Source organism: Ictidomys tridecemlineatus, chromosome 9 (assembly GCF_052094955.1).
Source record: "Ictidomys tridecemlineatus isolate mIctTri1 chromosome 9, mIctTri1.hap1, whole genome shotgun sequence".
NCBI lineage: Eukaryota > Metazoa > Chordata > Mammalia > Rodentia > Sciuridae > Ictidomys > Ictidomys tridecemlineatus.
Genome location: NC_135485.1, coordinates 65648767 through 65655332, shown reverse-complemented (window position 1 = coordinate 65655332; position 6566 = coordinate 65648767). Strand labels below are relative to the sequence as shown.

The 6566-nt window shown below is 47.0% G+C and overlaps 1 long non-coding RNA gene across 1 annotated transcript; it reads right to left on the bottom strand.

Moving 5' to 3' along the window:
- Positions 1-1466: 1466 nt before the first annotated feature.
- LOC144366757 (uncharacterized) lies at positions 1467-5315 on the bottom strand. The gene is made up of 2 exons (XR_013425892.1): positions 3536-5315; positions 1467-2415 (listed from the first exon to the last, which is right to left on the bottom strand). It is a non-coding gene; the product is annotated as an uncharacterized LOC144366757 (long non-coding RNA).
- Positions 5316-6566: the final 1251 nt, after the last annotated feature.

Below are 6566 nucleotides of genomic sequence, written 5' to 3'. Positions count from 1 at the left end.
CCTCCCAAATGGGGAGAAATAAATGTTTCTTAAGCTTAGAGTATTTTGTTGTAGCAGCTAGAACTGACTAGGACAGTCAGTGAAAGGACTTTGTGAATATTCAATGAAATAATGTATGCAAAGTGGTCTATGAATATAAGCTATTGCATTATCACCTTCATCATCATTACCATTTTTCCTAACCAAATGGCATAGGAGCTATTTTTCACACCTAATTCAATTCCAAAAGAAGCCACTGATATTTCTCCAGCAGAAAGAGGTTATGACTGCTCCAGATGAGTTACTACCTAGATTTTCAGGTTGTTTGTGGCCATTTTATGGATCTACATAGACCTTCGGCTGCTCTGTAAATGAGTTTTCTGGCCCATCATGAGATTTATACCCCTGTGCCATCAATACCATCCCCTTTTAGGGTGTTCAATTATGACCAGTCATTTACATCTTGAGCCATTCTGAAATCCATGTGGATTTTCTCTTCCTCAGAGGTCTATAAAAACATGAATGACAGGTGATGTCACTGAACAACAAAGATGGGAGAGGACAGCTTGAAGAGCATGGAGAGGAGCCAAGCAATCAGAGAAAAAATAACACTAAGAGTGGAGGAGGCCAACCTCTGTCCAGAGGGCTCTGGGAAGAGCCAGCCTGATTTCCTTCTGGGACCTGCTCTTGGGCACTGGCCTGGGCAGGCACCAAGAGGTGGTTTCACCAGACTGAGGTTCTGATGGACTTGGTGTCTGGTGCAAAACTTTAATTCAACTGTTAGCTCTAAAAACAGGAAAGCATATTTCTAATCAATAAAATTTTCCCTTTTTGACAATATTATGGTACAAAATTCTGATGTCTTTTTCAGATTTAAAAATGTAATAATAAAATATAATATTATTACAGCATAATATTTAAAATAACACAAAATGCAAGCATGGCTTTAGATTTCTCACAAAACATATTTTCTCCCAGATTAAATTTTTATTCAAATATATCATTTATATATCTTTATGGAGTATATCATGGAAACTCAATAGAAGTATACAAGTTTTATCATGCAACTTTGATATTACATCCAGGAAGTCCCTATAATGAAACCTGAAATTAGATTCATTGTGATGAATTACTTTTCCTAGAATTCATACTGTGACAGAGTCTGAGAGACTGTCTCTTCAGGCCCTTCAAGAATTAGGACATTCTAGCATTTCAAGCAGGCATTGATGCAGGAAAGATGAGTCTGGACACCTGAGGAATTTGGAGGAAGCAGATTTACTTAAGCTGCAGCAACCCAGAGGGGATAACACCAAACAAGCTCTGGACCCCAGGTCTGGAAATTCTCTAACACTGCAGTGGGTGGTTACACAGCACAATGTTTAATATAACTTAACTTTGTTCCACATTCATAGGTTGGACAAAGGTTTCACAATGTTTTACACAGAAAACAGAAATTTTCACACATCAAAAACCTTGATTGGAGACTATTTTCTTTAGGATGTAGATGAGCACAATACCTTCATTTTTATGTGGTGCTGAGAATTGAACAAGGGGCCTCCCATGTGCGAGGCAAGTGCTCTATCACTGAGCCACAACCCCAGCCCTGCAGGCCTAACTCTTACAAGAAAGAGAAACCTGGCCTTTACAACAAAAAGGAGCTCAAAGCACAATGAGTGCTCTGGAAATTTTGTTGACTTCTTAAAATAATCTCTTCTTGATTAGGAGAGAGACGTGTGTGTTACAATTAAGGTGGGAGTCTTTTGGAAACTACAGCATTACCCCCTTTGATGCTCATTATTTAATCCTCTAAGTCAAAGGGCATTATTATCTTCTTGGCTTAAAGCTTTATATAATGTAATATCATAGTTGTTGTTTCTCTTTTTATAAAAAGGAAACCTGCTTCTATTGTAGAACCACTAGTTTTAATGAAAAGAGGAAACAAACATGGAAGCAATACACAAGTTCAGAGCACAATCCATGCTATGTCAATTAAGCTTTTGAATCCACCAAGAAAAGGAAACCATCCTCCAAATAGTGAGCTTGGATCTCAACTGCAATGCCCTTTCAGGATTGAACTGGTACACGCGTTTGTTTTCTGATATTGTTAACTATGTGTTTGATTGTTATCAGTCCTAGAGTCAAGACAAAACAAAGTACTCTGCATATGACAGAAGTAAGGGGTGGCAATGACAGTATAAGAGCTGTCTTAAGAGTGAAACAGCCCATTTTCCTTTTGGTTAGTGTATCTTTCACCTTGTACATCCAACCCAGAGTGGCTGAAGCAGGGCTGATGTCTCCTCAAGCTTTGGGCACATTCAGGCTAGTCAGCTTCCAGAGTGACTTGAGCAGGGTTGGTGTCCTTCGGATCTTTGAGTTTCTCTGGTGTTTCCTTCTTCCTGATGCTCAGCTTAAGGGGTACAAATTAAGGAGGGAAAGCTGCAAAAGAATGTACGTAAGAATAAGAGATTTTATTTTCAGGAGGTTCTAAAGCAGGCTAAAAGGAACAAAGTATTACATAATGTACATCTCTGCATATGTACATACATGCATTGACATATTTGGTGACACTCTAAAAATTAGAGTAAGGGATTGTAGATAGTGCTCTATGTGGGGTGTGACAAGAGGTGGGGGATATCCCAGGAGGCTTGAACTATGTAGATTTAACTCTTTAAACAAATTTGAAAACAGCCTCTAATTTCACAAGCCTGACCCAACATCGGCCTATGATCTTCCATATATTATTATTTCATCTAAAAAATGAAGTAAATTCAACCGCCTGCTCACAGGTCAGTTGCCTTCCAAAGGTGCACCTCTAAGTGAGTTGACTTTAATCTCAGAATATATTTCTGCATGGAAATCATGTCAAATGCCTTCCTGGCTCCCAAAGTTTAGGTACTGCTCAACAGCTTAATTTTACCCCTGGCTTATCCTCCTCACCCAACTTTACTTTACCAGATGCAAACCCAAGGTTGTACCTAGTTCTGCACCCTGGTCAAGGTCACCCAGTTAAGAGGGATTTAAATCCAGCTCTACCCAATCTGAAGTCTTTACTTCTCCTCAAACCACCCCTTAGCCAGACAAACTTGCTTACTTATATTTTTCCTTTCTTGATAATCTCTTGGAAGAAGCCAGTGTTAGGCTAAATTTGGTAGATCTAGGAGGGTATTTTCCCAATAGGCTATTTTTCCTACAAGTCCAGGTATGGCCAGTCTGGCTGTCCCCAGCCTGCTGCAATGTACTGGGGCCTCACTCCACCGCCCAGAGACCCTGTGCCCAGATGACCCTATGTCCAGGACACAGAGTCTCCTCAGGGAAGAGCGGAGGAGTAGGAGAAGGACACACCATGGAAAGTTCAGGAGAAAGGACCAGAAGGTTCTTCCAGGGCTAGACTTCCAGAGCAGCCAAAGATCCCTCTCTATCTTGCCCTACAGGATCAGGTCTAGACCTTGCCAGCAGCTCCCAGGCTCTAACCCCACCCTCTCACCAGTGAGCTGGACCCACCTAGTCCCACCCACTGCCTGCTGTGAGGACTGCAGCCTTTATTTAGAGTGCTCACTTGTTTATTTGGATGAGTTCCCTGAGTTAGAGCCACAACTCCTCTAGGGTCCTGAGGACTGGTGTCTGGTCCTGGGGTCACAAAAGGCAGGCAGCATGCAGTGGAACTTGGTGAGGTGACTGTAATGGAGAATGATCAGTTTCCCAGCTCTTATACATCTTGAGCAGAGAAGCATCGTTGGGGTCAATTCACTGCAATGGCACCATCATGAAATGGTGGCATATGGTGGCAAGAGCAGCATCCAGCTGTTGTGGGCATAGGGCATCAGGCGTCAAGAGTCAGGAGTTGAGTATTGGTGTGAGGTGGGGGCGAATGTGGCGGTGTCAGCATGCAGCTCTGATTTAGGAGTTCCTTGCTTCCTACTCATGGTGGCGGTGATGGTGGAAGAATCCAGAAACAGTGGTTGTAACAACAGATGCTTCCAGCCATGAGTGTTTTCATCTGCCATAGTGACAAGGGTTTGGCTGCAGTTGCAATGAAGTTGGCCCCAGTACTGAGTGTCACTGTCTAGTATCCATGTTAAAGTCTGGTGGCAGCAGGGTGGAGCTCCAGAGTCTGGGAGGGGCAGAAGCAACATACAGCTGCATCAGGGGTCCAGCCTCAGTATAGAGGTCGGCAACCAGGTGTGGGGAAAAGTACAATGACATTGGGGCCTTGGAGGGCAGTGTTGGAGTCCATCTAAAGTTTGGAAGTTTCAGTGACACATAATGGTGGTGGCACCATAAGAGTTCAGAAGCAGGGGCAGCAACAACAGGCAGTGTCCAGCAGTGAGCATCTTCATCCTGCAGAAGTAACAGTGGTCTAGGTGAAGGACAGGGAAGGTGGCATCCAGTGGTAATGTGGGGTGTCTGGTTGGCCGCAGCGAAGAGCTCCAGGCTGGCATGGCAGCAAGGGCATGGGACAGTGGGTGTCAGAGTGATAAGGTAACCAGTAGATGGGATGTCGTCTGTGGTGGAGGCTCCAAGGCCTGGTCTTGCCCCTGGTCGACTGGCCTGCTCAGGAAGAAGAATGCGAGAGGTGGTGGTACCCAGGCAGATGCCCAGGACCTTATGCTTCCCACAGCTGCCATGTCTCGCTCTAGCCATGAGCACACTGTGTGTCTGCTCACCCCATCGCCTGATATAGCCTCTCTACTGAGGAACTAGGTTGTCTGCTAGGTTGGGGCGGTCTTGGGAGAGAACCTCACCATCCCCAGCCACTTCCTGAGTGGACTGTGGGTGCAGAAAGCAGAGGTCCTAGGACATCTTCACCCGCCAAGTGCATTTCTGTGGCTGGGAGTGGCAGAAGACCAAGACAGAGAACTCCTTGCCCTTAGACTCCCACTGCCACCTGTGCACTCCACCCTTGTCCCACCCCAGGGATGCACTTGGAGGGTGAGGATTTTCTAGGCCCCCCCACCTCCCACCTCTGCACTCTGCTACCACAGCACAGGGGAGATGTAGCAGGGGAGGGTGGGTGGCTTCTCCAAAAGCTGCCCCAGCTGGCAGCAGGCCTACTCATGCCTCAGAGGCTGCAACTCAAGGAGTGGCAAGGTGAACTCAAAGATTAGGTGAGCAGCCTGGTGGACTCAAGGCCAATGCCAGGCATTGCTGCAATAGGCAGCATAAGATCCTCAGCAGGTAGCTGGGTACCATCGGCTCCTGTGCCTTGCTTTGTGGGCAGGCAGGCCCTACAAGGAGAAATACCAGTTGCCTAGAGGAGCCACTGCAGAGGCCATCACAGCCTCCAGTCACCCTCTGACTCTGAGGCCTGCTGTCCCAAGCTGTCACCATCACCGCTAACAGAGCTTCACACTGAAGCCACTGGAGTCCCCACAGGGCCACCAGTGATGTCGCAGCCACCATCACTGCACTGGGACCAGACTCCTGCCACTGCCAGAGGATGAGAATGCAACTCCCTGGATGCCTGGCTTGACGTTGCCACCTACAGACTCCTCAGTTGCCTTTGCCACCACTGCCATAACTGAACTTCAGACACCAATACCTCCAAGCACAACACATCTTCATCGAATAGCTTACCAAGATCTCTGGAAAACATGCAAGAGCTTCTACATCAGCACTTGTTATTTTGCCTTGCACTTTTATTTTATGCAGAGGCACTTTTTGGCAAAAACATAATGGACCAAATTCTGGCAGTTGCAATGAAGTTGGCCCCAGTACTGAGTGTCACTGTCTAGTATCCATGTTAAAGTGTGGTGGCAGCAGGGTGGAGCTCCAGACTCTGGCAGGTGCAGGAGCAACATGCAGATGCATCAAGGGTCCAGCCTCTGTATAGGGGTCGGGGAGCAGGTGTGGTGTAAAGTACAATGACATTGGGGCCTTGGTGGGCATTGTTGGATTCCATCTGGAGTTTGGAAGTTTGAGTGCTGCACAATGGTGGTGGCACCATAAGAGTTCAGAAGCAGGGGCAGCAACAACAGGCAGTGTCCAGCAGTGAACATCTTCATCCTGCAGAAGTAACTGGGGACCAGCTGAAGGACAGTGAAAGTGGCATTATGTGGCCATGTGGGGAGTCTGGTTGGCTGCAGCGAAGAGTTCCAGGCTGACATGGCAGCAAGGGCATGGGATAGTGGGTGTCAGAGTGATAAGGTAACCAGTAGCTGGGATGTCGTCTGTGGTGGAGGCTCCAGGCCCTGTTTTTGTCCCTGGTCGACTGGCCTGCTCAGGAAGAAGAATGCGGGAGGCGGTCGTACCCAGGCAGATGCCCAGGACCTTATGCTTCCCACAGCTGCCATGTCTCGCTCAACCATGAGGCCACTGTGTGGCTGCTCACCCCATCGCCTGATATAGCCTCTCTACTGAGGAACTAGGTTGTCTGCTAGGTTGGGGCGGTCTTGGGAGAGAACCTCACCATCCCCAGCCACTTCCTGCGTGGACTGTGGGTGCAGAAAGCAGAGGTCCTAGGACATCTTCACCCCAAAAGTGCATTTCTCTGGCTGGGAGTGGCAGAAGACCAAGACAGAGAACTCGTTGCCCTTAAGACTCCCACTGCCACAGTGCCCTATACCCTTGTCAGCCCAAGGAATGCACTT